The sequence below is a fragment of the Cardiocondyla obscurior genome, linkage group LG23 (genome assembly GCF_019399895.1).
Source record: "Cardiocondyla obscurior isolate alpha-2009 linkage group LG23, Cobs3.1, whole genome shotgun sequence".
NCBI lineage: Eukaryota > Metazoa > Arthropoda > Insecta > Hymenoptera > Formicidae > Cardiocondyla > Cardiocondyla obscurior.
This window is the reverse complement of record NC_091886.1, coordinates 3,076,731-3,092,175: the sequence shown is the minus strand read 5'-3', so window position 1 is coordinate 3,092,175 and position 15,445 is coordinate 3,076,731.

Here is a 15,445-nt window from a genome sequence, read left to right as displayed (position 1 = left end):
AACGGAAAAGTAATGATGAAAATGTCGGCCAAGGCTGACACCGTCGACAGGCGTGGGCGGCGTGTTTGCAATGTTAAATGTGCGTTAATGATGCATCGGCGGTGGCTGCATCTGCCAATTTTGAAAAATCTCCGACGTCGATACAAACCGCGTGACAAACATCGCCCGTGATGCAGAAGAAAAAAAAGAGAGAGAAAAAAAAAAAAAGAATTTGCGACTCGTGCATTGCTTTGACGTGAGTCGCTGTTGACGGTCAAAAGCGTTTCTCATTTTCGAGCGTCGCATCGTATGTTCATGTTTCAGCATATTTTCTATGCGCGGCACGTGCTCATTTTTGTTTCCCATTTTTTTAAGCTCGCGATTTAATTTTCAGACGTATTCGATAATTTTTCGCCGATCAAACGCGATCCCGAGTTTTTAAAAAATATCAGAAATTAATTTTTTTAATTTTATGTTACAAACGTTTTAATTTGAAGTCTTTCCCAGTGATTTCTCGTTAAAGAAAAAGAAAAAAAAATTGATTGAGTTATCGTGAAATGTAATTTAGTCAATTATCAACTTTGCAGTAACAATAAGCAGATGACTTACATGTGCATAATTCTCTGCATCGCGGTAATATGAGTTTGTCTTGTAAATATTGACCTAACGCTGCGATATACAGTCTTCGCGCATTTGCAGCCGACAATTGCAATTGCGGGATCGGATAATTAAGTCGTAAAAAAAGGTAGTCAAGCTTCGCGAGCGAATAATCGCCATTTAATCATAGACAACCGTACACGATAGTTAATTATCTTTTTTTTTTTACGACGGTTTAATTGTTGAAGGTACGAAAGCGTTTATGAAACCGGAAATAACCAATATCGCAACAAAATCAGCGATGGTTATTCTGATTTATCTCGTCTGGGATTTTCCCTAAACGTTTCCTTATCATCATCCGAATAATTTATATAATAAACGTTATAATCGCGTGCATTCGTGAAGTTAAATCTCGATAAATCTACCTATTCTTTATTTGCGAAACAAAAAAGAAAACAATCTTCGTTAATTACATAATCATGTATTATATTAAAATTGAGAAACGCCTCGTACGAAGTAGCTTCTTAATTTCAGACCAAGATAAACGCTCTCGAGTGAAATAAAATATAAGACAAAATTACTTTCAGCTACGACGGGACTTCTGGATTAAAATAACGCGACTAATTGCAATCTCGCGTGAGAATTGAGTGGTTTAATACCACGCGCGAATTCAAACGCACCTCGGGACGGTGCGAATGTAAAAAAGTGTTCTATCTCACGCACGAACGACGCCGATAAGTCTCTCGCAAAGGTGAAAGGGAGCTGCATGTTTAAAGCTTATAAGGAAGGGAACCGGTTACCTCTCTCGCGTGTTCGTGCAGTTTGTTGCATCAAAAAATCCCGCACGGCTCCCATTTGCCTTTTCGAAAAAAAATTAATAAATAAGAAAATAAATAAATAAAATAAAAATTATTGAAGTCGTTTGGAACGCGAATGGTACCGTGATGCGGAAAACGAATTGGACAAGTACGAAGACGAAGTACCACCGTCGTAACCTTTAGATCATTAAAGCTGGTTTAATTCCTCCTGTCGTAACCGCGCGCGGATATTACATAAATGTTACGTAAATGTCACATATAAGCACGTAATAAATGTAACAAAATGGAGAATAACCTCGGAAGGAATCTCGAGAGAAATGCGCATGCATAAGACGGCTTTGAACGTACCAGTCGGTTCCTGTAGTTGAGGGGAGCATCGTGGCTGGCGTTCCTGCGGAACTGCCTGACGGTTCTCGGCGGCGCCGTGGTACGCATTTTCGTTCCCTCGCGGTCCTTCGTGTATCTCCTCTCCTCTCCCGGAAGGTCTCCTCACTGCACCATCACACGCGACGCGTGACAAGCCGCCGACTCGCCGTCTCGCCAGCACGCACTCAGGTAGCACCGTGACGACGACGGCCGGATTCGAGGCAAGCGGACACAAGCGGGCACAAGCGGACAACCGACGGTCGCGGGCGGGTCGCGGGCGGGACGCGGGCGGGTCTCGGGCCGCGGGAGTCGGGCGTGCGATCCAAATTTCGAGCGCGTAACGCCGAAAGTAATCTTGATCCCGATCGACACGTAATTCGAACGACGACGGTGTGCCCAACAGCCCGCGCATGCGTCGTGGGAGCTCGCGCCACTCACCTGCGCAGGCTGCGCACCGTTTCCCCCACACGATCACTGTACGCTCGCGCGAGCACTTGGCCCGCCGTGCACGGTTCACCTCTCCCCTCTCTCGCTACGCCTACACGCGCCGTGCCGTTCGAGACGGTTCGAAAGCAACGGTCCATCTTCCGCAACCTGCGCAACAAAAGAGGTAACGATGAGGTCACATTGAACACGTGCCGTTCGCGAAAATTCGGCGGACGCTCACGTTGCTCAAGGCGCCACGGAACGGGCGTCGAGACCGAAGCTCCTCCAACCGGGGGGTAGATCGCGGCCACCGGGGCACGATACGCGTCTTCTCGTTGCCGACGACTTTCCGACGAGGGGGACGGGCTCCGCGCGCGATACTCGGCCCCCGCGGCGTTCTCGAAATCGGGAGTAATGGACAATTTCGTGTTACCAATGTGACCGCCGGCATCGCACTGAAGCCGTGAAGCCGCCGAGCTCCGCGCTGCCGCCGCACCGCCGCCGATTCGCGACTGTTTTCACGCGACTCCACGCCGCGGCAGGTCGACTATGCCCGCCCCGGGACTCGCTGGCGCCCACTCGCCTACGTCGACGCGAACAATTAGAGAAAAGCATACGATTTAGCATTACGCGGACACATAAAAATGCCCTTCCGGTTGTGTTGCCGTAACAACCAGCGAGATATTTTCTCAACGCGCGGACTCGCGCCTCGACAACGTAGGCGGCGGTATTTATCACGCGCCTGCAAACGCCTCTCTGGACCATCGCGAGAATTCGCGAGTGAGAAAAGTGTCGATCGCATCCATCACCTTTATCACGTGAATTGCGAACGGTGGCTTAAGCCCGTCGCAATCGAACTTCGAGTGACCTAGTATTTTTGGTACTACCAACTTCCGCTGGTGGTGGCTATTCTGAGCGCGACGCGACCCGCGAAAAGTGCCGTTGGCAGTGCTGAAAATCAACCGCCGACCCGTTGAATCCGGAGCTCGACCGACGTCCACCTTCCTCGGCAGGCATCGCGACGTATCCCAGCTACCGTGGGCCGTGGATACATCGAGGAAAGTTCCGCCGACGAATGCGATTCAGCCCCGAGAGAAGTGCAATTGGCAGTGCTGTAAATCAACCCTCGTCCCGTTGAATCCGGAGCTCGACCGACGTCCACCTTCCTCGGCAGGCATCGCGACGCATCCCAGCTTCGTGGACCGTGGATACATCGTAGAAAAGTAAGCGAAATATAATATTCAGCTTTAATAAGCCGCATATGTTTTTGTACACGTTCTGGAATCTCGCTGGCGGTCGAGATACCCAAACAGAGGCTCGCGCGCGACCTTCGTGGGCGGGGGGGTAGCGCGCGCCGTATTATCGGTCTCTATGCTTCCCACGTTCCTTCGCCGGCTGCCGAATTCTCGGTGCGCTAGCGGCGTAATTTTGTACGCTGTAAAATAATTGTATTTGACGAAAGAGATTCTCCGGCTTATACTTTACGGCCGCGTATCAATTCTTGAGCGGAGAACGATCGCGAAGCGACCGACTTTCTCGGATCTTATCATGTACATTACTGTCGATTAATTTTGCGTTATAAAACACTTTTCCCGGTGGATTTATTCTTGGTAAGTGCGCTCGTTACTCTGGAAATATCAGCGGAATAATGCCGCGCCGGGTTTTTATCGCTCTTTACGCTTTTTATCATTCATTCGCCGGCAGTCGAATACTCTGTATGCAAATGGTGGCGCTTTGTGCGTTCGGAAAATAATTATATTTGACCAGAGAGGTTCCCGGCGTGTACGATTTGTTTTTGCGACTATGTATTATTTATTTAACAATAAATTGCGTCACTTCGGGAGGGGAAAAGAGCTTTCAGAGAAAGCTGAGCCTTTGGCACGTAGCAAATAATAAATGCCATGAATTTTTTCTTTCACCAGAAAGTACAAACTTTCTGTTCCTTCAACGATATGTCGAACAATAAAAAAACAGTTAACAACTAGAATAAAAAAACATTTTATTTCAAACGACCTGAAACTGTATTGCGTTCTGAAACCTCAGTATATTAATTAGGGCGGCACTTTAGCGAATCAAGTGTCGGTTTCAAAAGCACGTCTCGGCTGAGACTTCTGTTTCTCAGAGCCAGCATATGTACAACATGACACGATCACTCGTTTATTCTCGATTCGAAGGCCGCGTGCTCGTTCCGTCGCGGTTGCAAAGTGATATTTATCGCAACGAAGGATAGATAAAAAGAAGCGAAGTCTCTTCCCCGTGGGGGCGCCCGTTTATCCCGTTTCCCATTAGTATCTCCTTATAAACCAGGCGCACGTTTTTGCCTCAATGCGCCGTCGATAGATCTAACGATGCCGATCGGCTGCGCAACCGATCGCCGGCACAGGTACCGCTGGTAGATTCCACTCTCGATGTGAAAAAAGTAACAACTATACGCGTCGCGTACTTGGTAGCCTTTAACGATTCTGCCTTTCTCCCACGGAACCCATCGAAAAGAAAAACAACCCAGTAGAATCGGGCAGAGAGATATTAGTTAACGCATTGTTAAAAAAAGAAAAAAAAATAATTGTTAGGAATAAAAGTGTTTAACTTATACGACAAAGGGTTACATAAACTCGTGCATTTTTTTTTTGTCTTTTTTCTATTGATCGTTCGCTGTGTTTTAAATTCAACAACTTCGATCGTGCTTCAATAGACAAAGAGATTAGGCTGCGAGCGTAATTAGCATCCATCCTGCGTTTGATAGCGATAGACGGGAATCTTATCGCGGACTCAGCATCCAGTATCTCGCGCCAGGAAGGCAGCGTGCTGCCATCTTGCACAAACGCCGAGTAATAACGTTGGCCCGCGCGTTATCAGCGATATGCATCGCGACATTGATACCGTGGCAAAATGCGCTCGTGCATCACGTACCTTTTTATCGCGATACGCGCAGCAGGACGGCCCGTTGCCCATGATTTCCGTGATCAGTCCCGGTGACGATCTCGATCAGCTGTGTCAAGCCGCCGCGACTTCTTGCTCCGCATCATTCGAGCCGTCGCACGGTTCTCTGTACGCGGTTTCCCTCCTCGTAGACCTTGTCCTCGTCATCCTGATGCCCGAGTATGCTTCGGGACCTGCCTCGTGAAAGTTGTCGTACGTTAGCACCTTTTTTTTATTCCCTGACGAGAGCCAACGCCGAAAAAGTTTATCTCTCAACAAGTCGCGCGGCATCATTTAATTTTATTTCTTCCGTCAGTTTTTTTTATCTTTTTATCATTCTATCTTTATTAGTTATAAAAGTAAATAAATTAAGTCACGATAGAAACAGAAGGAGCTAGATTAAGAAGGTTGAAAAAAGTATCGACTCGAAGCCGTAAATGGACCGCGACTGCAATCAAGATCTTAATCGCATAGCTAATTGAAAACGCTTGCAACATTTTAATTAATGTTACCCTTAATTTGCCTTGACAATCGTGCTATTTGTCTTAATATCGCGCGCAACGCGACGCAGAGCTAGCCTCTATTTTTTTTTTCCCGCGTCATAATTTCACGGATTAAATGATAACGTTGATTCAACGCGAGATAATTCGTATGGAATTTTAATCAATTGATACGTAAAAGGAAACTGAAAATTATTTTTAAAAAGAGTAAGGCGTTTCTTTATTTTCGAGCGGAGCTTTTATCGTCTTGGCAGTATTCCTGGTATAATAATTTTTTAACCCACGATTGTGATTTATGATCCACGAGCACACGACGGCGACCAGAAAACTTTTCCTACAATAAAAATAGGATATGACGGGATCTTGGAGATTTCTTTTTTAGATTACTCGCAGTAGTATTTGCTCGTATCGCCTGTTTGAACCCTATTATTTCTTATCTTTCTGATTTAAAATCTTCCTCACGATAATTTAAATGGGAACCGAGTCGTTCATCTCTCTATTTCGAAACATTGCGTTCAAACACAAACTCTGATATGTATTCGTCGTGAAAGCGATCAGTCGTCTCGAATCGTTCACGCATTTATTATTTATTAATAAAAAAAGTATAACGTACACCGGCAATATCCAAATAACACTTTGCCTTCGAGAAATGCAGCGTTAATTTCCATCCGTAACGTTTGTTATAATATTTACTATCGTTCAGGGTCCACGAAGACTTGTTTTCGTTTTCACTCACGTACGTGATAAAATCTCGTCGTCGCGATCACGCTGAAAAGATAATCCCTGATCGTGTCACTTCGTTCAGTCTTACCTGCGAATTGTGATCCGTCCCGACTAATTGGGCGGTTTCACGGTCGTCGTGCCGAATAAAGAAGTCACGTCGGTGATCACGGGTACAAAAAAAAAAGAATAGGACCGATTGAGGTCGCGATTAAATTCGGGAAAAATCACTCGCGCGTCGAAGTAATTACGCGGCTGTAAGAATATATTCTGGACGTTGTTCTCGCGGAATCGGAGCGCGTTTCGCACGTGTAAAGTCGCCGGGAACGCGGCGGCATCGGCACGACGGACGCGCGGGGCGACTTCCAAAAAACTGCCGGCAGGAATTGCAGAAGTTTCTTCGCTTGAGAACGGCGGGATCAACAACGCGGGTATTTACGCGTGCGCGACGACCGAGCGCACGGTACCAATATCCATACCAGCGAGTCACCGCTTTATTTTCCACCGTTACATCACTATGTCGCCGCCGGTAGCTTCAGCATCGGCATCGCGCTGGCCTCATGACAACCCGCCGTCGCCGCCGCCACCTCGCTTTTATCGGCACGCAAATAAACCTCGCACGCGCGAAATCGCATCTCGCACGCAACACGTAGACCGCGCGCCGAACAGAAAACAGAGCCACGGAAACTTGAAAGCCGAGACCGGATCTCATCTCCGTCAATTATACGCGCGCGAAAGGCTTTTATTTTAGGGAACGGTGGTAATTAATTTTTCTTTTGCGTCTGTGATTTCTGAGGACTCTGTGTGTACAACAGGTTTCTCCGCGATATTCCAACGTTGGTTAATTAATTTTTTTACAATTTTTCTGAACGGCCGGTTCCTCGGTAAAGTTCTGTAAAGATAGTCGTCTGCTCCTTTTCTTGGGATGTAGAAGATGAAGTACTGGATCCCGCGTAAGTGTAGTTCTGTAAAAATTTTCAATTTGATTAAGAACTGGTTTTTTTCGCTATAAATCAGGATATTGAAACTCGTTAGGTAACAATCGGTTATTTGGTAGCGGGAGAATTAATTAACAGACGTCGACATTTATCAAAACATGTATAACGATTTATTGAGGATCTATCCAAGCATGTTAAATTTCTTGAAATGCAGGTACCTATCTATATCTACTCACTAATTATACATCAGACGCGCAATTTTACTCGAAAAAACTGGCCGCGCGTGTGCACGGCTCGTGCTTAATTTAGAAGGGAAGTTTTGTGGAGTCACCTTTTTTTTCTGTTCTTTTTCTTTTTTCTTTTTTTTTTTTTTAATTAATTTCGCGTCAAATTATCTTTTCCGCCGGCACGATCGACGGTCACATATACATATATATAGGTATGTGTGTATATATACGAGCGTGTATACAGTATTTGAAAACCGGAATTAGACAAACGACTAAAACGACGATATTTATCACCTGTAGCTACAACAACGATAATCTGTACATTACGATGCGCTAAAAAAACGTGACTTAATCTTGGTCATTGTCGCGGAAGGAAAGGAACCAGTCTTCTTCGTGACTCTCTTTCGCGATCGCGAAAAAAATATTTGGCCAATGGCGTGCTTACATTGCACAATTTTCGTACGAGAACCGCGTTACATCAATGAAGATTTCGTTGATTTTCACGATCAGCCGTAATCGAAAGTGTCGTCAATTATTTGTTCCTTGACTTTTGTAATTAATAATATTGTAATTATAACCTGATTATTCCTCGCCTGACTCTGTTGCATATTTTCCGATCGACGTATTGGGCAATAGATATGTTAATATATTGTTTCACAAGTAATATCGCAGCATAATCGTGCGGTGTAAGCGCGCCATTTATGAGGTCGATCGCCGATCGCGATCGTGCCGGCCGTCGCAATAAATCTCCGCGAGATCAGCTTACAATAATTTTGATTGCCAGTCTTCAGTACTTTTTATTCTTTTTTTTTTTAATGGTCACTGATGTCTTATGCGTTTATCCGAAAGCCAAATACAATTACGTCGATTCAGCAATCATTTTCTAAATTATTAATTTTTATTAAAAAGAAAAGAAACACGTGCTTCGATTTTGCACCGTTCGCGACACGACTCGCAAATGCCTCGTTACGTGATTAATTCGTAAAAGGAAAGAAAGGGTTCGAAGAAAGGCTGCGGTCGGCTGTACGATATTCTAATTACGAGGTTTGGCTCTCTGCAACGATGCAGGCAAATATGTATCGAGACATCCCGGCCGTTCAAAAGAGACGGGCCTTTCCAATAAATCGAGCGATGAAGGGGCAGTTCATTTCGATTCGATTTAATTATCGCAATTACGCCGGCTCGATAACGGGATTAACGAGAAAATGTGCCGACCTTGACTCGTCGGAATCGCATTCGATAATTTTAAACGTGACTTCCTCCACGGTGATTTACAACTAGTACCAGAAGAAATGGGTGCCCGGGATCGATTCTGTTACTTGCGGTCCAGCAATTAATATTCGACTTGATAGCAATGGAAATCTCTTTTTTTTTTTTTCTGCGAAACTCCTTAAAGTACGCGAGAATCACGTAATTAGGAAAGTCCGAACAGTTATTGATTATAATAAAGATTTAATTATGTAGAGTCTCAAACGACTATGACACGTTTATGGTGAAAAGGGGGACGTAATTGTCCCATGATTTAATCCCGGATGAATTAAGCGGCGTGATAAATCTTACTAGTATACAGCGTGTTATAAATATCAGTCATTTTAATTATTAATCTGTTTAGTCTACACTCTAGCAGGTTACGCCGATAACTTGCTAGAATAATTTCTGTCACGCAACACTCTCCAGGCAGCATTATTCGTTTGAGATAGGAATTGTTCGCGCGAATTTTTTTACGAAATCGGTCCCTGGCACGTGGTGCGTAAACACATCTATGACATGTGCACGACGAATTTTCAATATCCGGTCAGGATCGACGATCGAGACAACGTCCAAGCGGTTGCGAAGGCGCTCGTTTTTTTTTTCCCCTTTATTTTTGAACCGTGCTTTGTGATAAATATTCAGCGCCGTTTAACGTCCTTGTCGTAAAAAGAAAAAAAAAAATTAAATGACAAATGTATCGACGTATTCGAAAAAAAAAATGTCTAGAATTAAACGGTTCCAAATCGAGACACCCGATTAATCCTTTACGGTCTGAAACGAAACGTACTCTCGATCGCCAAGTGTGACACACAAAACCTACTTAATTATGAAAGACACGATTGAATCTACGATTCAAAAAGAATCGATTTCGAGGAACTCGATAATATTACGCGAACATAATTCGAAAGGAGCGATTTATTCATACGTCCATTTTTCACCTGGCTGTTTATATTAAATATTAATTTTGGTTTTATAATTCTTTACTTACATTTTAGAGTCTCTTAATGATTCAATGAGATTTAATAATGCAATCGAGTTGTGTCGTCATTATTACGTAAGATAGTAAGCGACGCGGGAGAAAAGACGGACGCGAAAGGTATCGAGAATCTCGAAATCGATCGGCTATATGCTATTACACGGAGAAAAAGCTGATACAAAATCTATGTCCAATCAGAAACTGACACATACAGATAGAATAAACTGCATTTAGTCATTAGTATAGCAATTAGCAGTGATTGGTTGCTTCTTTTCTTACGTTACATAGAAGTAGAACTGTGATAGGCATCGATGTTACATTTTTACTTTGTTTCTCTTTACAATTTGTCATCTATTTACATAATCCCTTCGTTATGACGGCTTATACTGAGTCTTATATCACGCGTTACGGTTTTAATCTACAATGTATAATGTCGAGGTATAATATCAAGAGATCGAGTGGCGAATCTCGTGATTGATCGCTCGCGAAGAGGCTTCTTCGCAATGTTCGCCCGGTAAACTTTCGCAATATTATTCGCGGATCATTCTTGCCGATATCTAGCCGAAGTATGTAATATTATATATAATATGCGCCCTTCTATGCTACAACGTGCTGTACATTATATAAAATACAAAGAGGAAATGTATCAAATTCGCGAAACGTTAATTCTTGTCGGACCAAGCCGTGACTAATTTTTTAGCTCGACAAAACAAGCGGTATTAAAGGATGAAGTAAGGTATAACCCCCTTTTTTAATAGCCAACGAGATGGTAGCAAATAGAAATATGAGAACTAGATTAAATAAATATTAATCTTTTTAATTGTTGCCGCTTTAAACCGACGCTGTTAGTTCGCTCTCGCTTGGCTTGCTTCACGCCAAGCGAGAGTCAACTTCCGGCTGTTAAGTCGGCGACTTTGAGATTTGTTTTAATTGTAATATTTAATTAATATGTCCAGACAAAGACGGTCTTTGACATCGAAGACGACCTGTGGGAAGTACCGTCTTTGTCTGGACATATTAATTAAATATTACAATTAAATCGAATAGATTTAACAAGTAGATAGCCTAGAGTGACGAATAGATAGGCGCGGGGGGAGCGGGGGGATGGGGGGAGACGGGGTGAGAGCGAGCGAGAGCGTACGTGCCGCGCGCTAGGTATATTCCCCCACTACTCCCACTCTCGCTCCGTCCTTCTCCAGCGGTCGCGCGAGCATACACGTCCTACACACTGTGCAACGAGCACGTGTCTCCGTGCCGTAAGTGATTCGCACTTCCGTTTAACGAAAACCCTTCACGGCACGATAACTACGATTCAACTTGATATTTCTTTCTGTTGCAGATCGACGCAGTTGCATCCGCCGTCGTCCACGAGTATCGTCACCGCCGATATTAATCATACGAACCGCGGTCGGTTCGTCGGTCGTCCCGCGAGATCCGCTGAGTATTCGGGCGTAGTTTTGCGACACACGACTTTCTTTTAATCGCGAGTGCCGAACCATGTAACACGCGAGTGTTCACTGAGTAAATTTCGCGGTTATAAATTCACGGTCGGGGTGTTCGCGAGTGACCTGTTCGCGGAAGGATGGCTCGGCACGTCCCATCTGGGAGGAGGAGCAGGCCCGGGGGGCATCCTGCATCGGCGGAGCAACTCTTAGGTAAGAATTAATTTTTTTAAATTAAATCTTTCTTAAAAAAAAATTTTTACCTTTTTTTTTTATTAATCTTATTAATTTCCTGGCACGTGTAAAATAATATTTTCTTTTTTATGTTTTAGCCACCGGCAGAACTCAACAACTCCGCTGATGCTCATGCCGATTGGTGAGTTTTTACACAATATATATTTTTTTTTGTTGTAATTTGGGGAGAAATATCACTCTTCTAAGGCGCTTTAAGTGCCAAAATAATTAATCGGGAGGGTTAAACACTTAACTATAAAATGAAAAAGCAACGTTCTGACCTATAGAATCGCGGATTAATTGTAATTGAGGTCTTTAAAAAAATAGCGCGCGCGTAGCATGGTTTCTTCTAGTAAAATTAAAAAAAAAACTTTGTAGGGTTTCGTTCTTTATGCATTTAGATTGAAAGGATAATTATAGTTCGGCAAACAAAAGAGTATAATGTTCTTATTTGAGCTCACCCAGACGAGAATTAAAATATCACGATTTTTTTTTTCTTTTTTGCGAAAACTCACCGCGAAAGTATCATATCGATCACGAATTATAGGTACAATCGCCTCTTTATTTTCCTCCGCAATCTTAGTTTCCTTTCTCCGCCTCTTTCCAGAAAAGAACGGAAATGAGGAACGCAGCGCTTTTATAATATTTCATCTTTCGTTTCCGTCCCCCAAATGTAATTATCGTTGAATTATAATACAAAGTGGTGCTGATTCTACTAATATCAATGCAATCAGCGTCGCGACGAGTTGTACTGTGCCATGATAGCGATAATAATAATAATCATCTCGTCGGCGTCGCTTGCCACGAATTGTTCAAAATACAAAAATTACACGGCGGAGATCAGCCTTTCTACATATCTAGATATATGTATATATATATTTATATATTTATATATAACTTTTTCTTCTCGTTTTCTAACTGTGGTACAATATATACGTATATTACACGCTCCACTCGTTTTTTTTCCTTATTGTTGCACGAAATATTTTCCTCCTCTTCTTCTTCACTATATTTTAACGTCGGAGAGACCACAGTAGGGATGAGGGGTTTACGGAGGAGAGAAAGAAGGGGTGTTTTCGGGCGATTAAAATTGTGAGGCTTTCTTCGCGAGCGATTGATAATTTCGAAATTCGCCTCGAGTTGGCTAGAGGAAGAAGAACGTCATTTAGTTTATTATACATAGATGTATCGGCTGCCATAATTAATCGGGTGTCGCAACGAGACTTCTCCCGCGCAGAACACGCGTCTCGTTGCTATTGAAAAGTAAATTTCTCGGCAAACCCAAAGTCTAACGTGATTTTTAACGCGGCGTCGCGAAATGTCTTTCGTACAATTCCTGTAATGCCATTGCTTGCTTGCGTTTAACAAAAAGTTTTGCCGCATACCCTGTATGTGTTTTTGATCTTGCACGACTTTTGGAAGATTCAACAGATTCGCGAACGGTCAGCGGGGACCAAACGTAAAATTATCTTAGGACTCGTTTAATTATCAGGCAGTCCGTGCAGATGTATCGGTGTGCGGAGTGTGTAGAAATGCGTAAGAAGGCATTGCTAGAGTAGCGGCTCCCCTAAATTATTTTGGCCGTGAGCTTTAAAGCGACTCGAGTGGGTGCGAATGGAATTCACGAACGAATGCGCCACATCCGGGATACAATTATGCATTGCACACAAATACACACCCGTCGTGCACACAATCCTGAACGACTAACGTCTACACATAATATAGTAGCGTCGACACGTCGAGAAGAAAGAATTCCGTTAAACGTAGACGAATATTAATCTTAAAGAGAAGGACGCGCTGAAAGAATCTGTTCGTTCTTACACCTACCTATTCACGCGTATGAGTACACACTACCGAAGATCATCGATTTCTATTTACAAAATCGCATTAGCTGTATTGGTCTTAATGATAAATAGTAATTAGACACATGAGCCCCCTGTCGAGGGGTCTACTTGTTAAGTTGCCTTTCAATCACGGACGCGGGAGTTCATAAAATCCCGACCGTGATTAAGATGCTCTCGCAATTTCTGGATTCCGCGAATCTACACCTTTGAATATTAAACAATTATCAATCGCTGATCAATTACTGTGCTTGTCTCCACAAATTAATTTGTCAATTATTTAGCACAAAAACTTGATAAACGATACCTGATAATTACTTCATGTCAGATATATTGGAGAAATTAATTTTCGTGATTATTTAATTTGCTCAGCTATTTTCTGAACTATTTATTGCATATTAAAAATATTTGTGCTGATTTTTCTCATTAAATTATCGACGTTCGAATATTTAATTAATTTTTTTTTTTTTTTTAAGTCAAATTTAAAATAATAATCTTGATGTATCATTTCGTTGGATTTGATAATATACACGCGAGAGCATCGCAGGCTTTTTAAATTCTACTTATAGGGCGTAGGACAAAACACCAAGAACGAGAAACACACAAAACACGAAGCCGGAGGTAATTGATGATCGAAGATCGAGCGTATCCGTGCTTGAAGCTTTGTCTCCGATTTTCTTTCAGTAATATTTATAAAAAATAGCACTCCCGCCGAAGATTCTCTGAACTATCTTACAGTCGCCGTGATAATCTCAATTATCCCCAGTCATTATTATGTCATTTGAGGTAAAGACTCGATCAGCGATGATCTTAGAAAACATCACGTTATCATTCTATCTACACGAATACCGTTTGCGTGAAAAAGAAAAAAAAGGGAAGTATGTGCAGAGCCATGTCGAAAATTATTCCCGAAGCCGATCGCTCCCGGATATTTTAAATACGTCGATCGAGCCTTTAACGTTACGTGTCGCAGATTAATTATTCGACATCTCGAGAGATCAGAACGAAATCGTACAAGGTGTGTTTTCGAAAGTTAGTTCCGCAGGCTTAATCTTAAGGTAAAAGGGTTCTTAGGTTCTAAAACGGCGAATCATCCGTTCTGTTTTTTTTTCTTTTTCTTTTTTTGTTATATATAGCGGAAAAACTTTTCCGCATGCTCTTTGAAAAGCGAAGAAGCGTCTACGTTCTATTTTCTATGTACATCGATAGCCTCGCGATTGCTTAAATGCTAAAACATTTGAAAAGGCTTCGGGCTACTTTCAAGTACGCCAATATCCCCTCGAAATCCTCCGAAGGATCGTTGAGTATTTATTACAGCGAACTTCGACCACAGGCTCGTTCTCTTCGTAAATAGGATGTTTGGTAATAGGCACGTCTATTAACAGATCGATATCTTATGAAACTGACGTGTGTTTTATGCCGATCATAATTAAAAATAGAAAAGAATAAACGCAATAAAAAAAAAATAAATAAATCGTATAAAATTAAAATTTTATTTAAATAAAATAAAATTTCCAAAATCTTAACTTATTTTGCTCTTCAAATAAAATTATTTAAACTTTCGACGAAGACGTAAAATGTAAGAAACATACGTATTTCCGAACACCCTGTAGATTACCGAATTGCAATGTATATTTTTGCATATCTCCGAGAACACGCAGTCTGTACAATCAGACGACTTCGTCTAATTTCACGCGTAACTTTATTATCTCTTAATTTCAAGTTCTTTATTTTTTTTTAAATTCCTATTCCGTTCAACGTAATTTTAAATTTGTATTTTTTCTTTTTCTTTTCTTTCTTACTTCGCGTAACGGAAGAGCATAAGATGACTCGGTTAAACATTTTTTTATTTAGCGGAATATTTTTAATTCATCTTATTAATTCGTCGCTGGGTGTTATCCTTCATGTGGATCGTCACGAGTCCTTGGCCCGTAGAATTTTTATTGTATTCTCTTACATAAACTTGGCACGCCCTGCCAATAGCGTAGCTTGCAATTCTGCAAAGCTTGTGCGTCTGCATTTATTAATAATAGACGTAATAAAACGAACAATCGGCGAAAAATCAAACGAAGTCGCGCTCGATCCGAGCGAGTAGGTATGTGTGTATAATCAGTATTCGCTCATCGTTACGATTCCCTTACGGTACTCGCCTAAATACGTGCTACTCTTAAGTTTTTTATCGACGTACAATAATAATTGTAAACTTGATAA